Source organism: Lactuca virosa, chromosome 5 (genome assembly GCF_052849685.1).
Source record: "Lactuca virosa cultivar CGN04683 chromosome 5, Lactuca_virosa_CGN04683_v6, whole genome shotgun sequence".
Taxonomy (NCBI): domain Eukaryota; kingdom Viridiplantae; phylum Streptophyta; class Magnoliopsida; order Asterales; family Asteraceae; genus Lactuca; species Lactuca virosa.
Window position 1 is genome coordinate 360,598,335 of NC_136430.1, and position 2,455 is coordinate 360,600,789.

The following is a 2,455-nucleotide window of genomic DNA, read 5'->3' on the forward strand; positions in this document are numbered from 1 at the left end:
GGTGTCGAAAGAAGCGTTTTTTCAACTATTATCTTGTGGTTAATAACTGCTAAAACATTGGGTGGTGAATTTATGGAACCAAATCAACGACACCAAGAAAAAAAAAAAAACAAGCCATGCATCCAAATCTAAATTATAGGATTACCGTCAATTGGTTGTTTATATATATACCATCCCACCCCAAAACATCCCTCCAAATATTTAAGTTTCCTTCTATATCTCATTTCTTTCCTTAATCGATAATATTAAGGAGAGAAGGAAAATCACAGGTATGGGAGATGAAACGCAATAGCTAATTTTTCTTTCTTAATATATATAGCTAGGTATCAGATTATATAATTATGGCTAATAAGATCGTCATCTCCATCGTATCCTTGGTCTTGGTTGTCGCTGCCGTCCTAGGCGTGGTTGCCGTCATCAAAACCAGCGGAGGCAAATCCGATAAAGATCTTTCGACTAGCAACAAGGCAGCCGACAGCGTTTGCAAACCAACCGAGTATAAAGAGGCTTGCAAGAAAGTAGCGGTCGAGGTGGCCAAGAACTCCTCCGCCACCCACGAGGACTACATCATTGCAACCATTCGTGCAACCGCGGATGAATTACAAAAGGCCCTTAAAAAAGCCTCCACTGCCAAGGATGATTTGGATGATGACGATAAAAAGGATTCCCCCTCCCATCGTGACCTGGAGACATGTGAGAAAATGTTAGGATATGCCAAAGATGAGCTTCAACAGGTTCTTAAGGTTGTCTCTGAGACTGAAGCAGTCTCTCTGGCCCAACAGATCGATCCAATCCTTGTTTGGTTGACGGCCGTTCGTGCATACCAGACGACATGTGTTGAAGAGATCAGGGATGAAAAACTCAAAAAGGACATGCAAGAAGGTCTGGAAACGTCCAATGAGCTTACTTATAATGCACAAAAGATTGTGTACAATGTTCTTGATATCCTTAAGGATATCGGAGTTGACTTGGGTGAATTGGGTGACTTGCAGCTCCCTCCCACCGGATCACGTAGGCTTCTTGATGAACTCCATGAGATCGAGCATTATGGCTTTCCATCGTGGGTCTCTACCACCGATCGTAAGCTTCTCGGATCCAAGAAGGGTGGAGGTGGTAAGCTCAAACCAAAAGGCCAAGCGATCTTCAAAACTCCCCCGCCACCTCCTCTTCCTCCGACTGTCACGCCTAACGCAATTGTCGCTCAAGATGGAAGCGGGAAATTTAAAAGCATCAAACAAGCTCTAGCTGCTTATCCTCCAAATCATCAAGGAAGATATATAATCTATGTTAAGGCCGGTGTGTACAACGAAGGTCAAATCATCGTAGGAAAGACACACAATAACGTCTACATGTACGGAGATGGTCGCACCAAAACCATCATCACTGGAACCCTAAACTTTGGAATTCAAAAAATTTCAACCTCCCAAACTGCAACCGTAGTTGCCTTAGGAGAAAGGTTCATGGCTAGGGCTATATGCTTTAGAAACACAATCGGACCAGCAGGACACCAAGCGGTTGCATTTCGATCTCAGTCCCCTCACACTGTTATGGTCGATTGCAGCTTCGAGGGTTACCAGGACACCTTGTATTACCACGCCCATGACCAGTTCTACAAGAATTGTGCCATATCCGGAACTGTGGACTTCATCTTTGGGTTTGGACGGGCTTATATCCAAGACTCGGAAATCTTCGTTCGAAAACCAGACAAAAATCAGGCAAGCATGGTAACAGCTGATGGAAGGACCAAATTTGAAGAAGCGGGTGGTGTGGTGCTTCACAATTGCAAGATCATGCCAGCTGCGGAGTTGGCTCCAGTAAAGGGACAATATGCCTCGTACCTAGGACGACCATGGAAACCATCGGCAACGTCTGTGATAATGCAATGTGACATAGGAGATCTAATCAAACCAGAAGGTTGGACGGTATGGGAATCACCTGAGGGGAAGAACAACCACATGTCATGTATGTTTAGGGAGTTTGGCAACAGGGGACCAGGTTCCAACATGGCAGGTAGGGTAAAGTGGAAGGGGTTTCAACCAATCAAAAACCAAAAGGAAGCATTGGGTTTTACAGCTGGCACATTCATGATGGCAGGAGCTTGGTTACCTCAGTATGGTGTAAAAGCTAATCTTGGGCTTTAATTAGTATTTATTTTTCTCTTCCATTTGTTAGCAAGGCAGACATGTAACATCGCTTTATTTTCATTCTTTTTAAACCTATAAATATAATCAAATCTATTCGGTATCCCAATAGTTACACTTTAGATCAATCAATGTTATATTCTAACTCAAATCATATAACTTTTAACTTGCATGTTACTAGGGGCATAGGCGGACCTACAATAGGGGCAGTGGTGACACTTGCCCCCACAACAAAAAAATAATAATAATAAATAGGTATATTTAAAAAAAATATATTTTGCCCTCTCAAAATAACATATTTTTACTCTTTAAAT

General features: G+C 42.6%; 1 pseudogene; it reads left to right on the forward strand.

The window, feature by feature from the left end:
* The first annotated feature begins 205 nt into the window (after positions 1-205).
* Positions 206-2,244, forward strand: LOC145116088 (pectinesterase pseudogene; annotated as a pseudogene).
* The last annotated feature ends 211 nt before the right edge of the window (positions 2,245-2,455 follow it).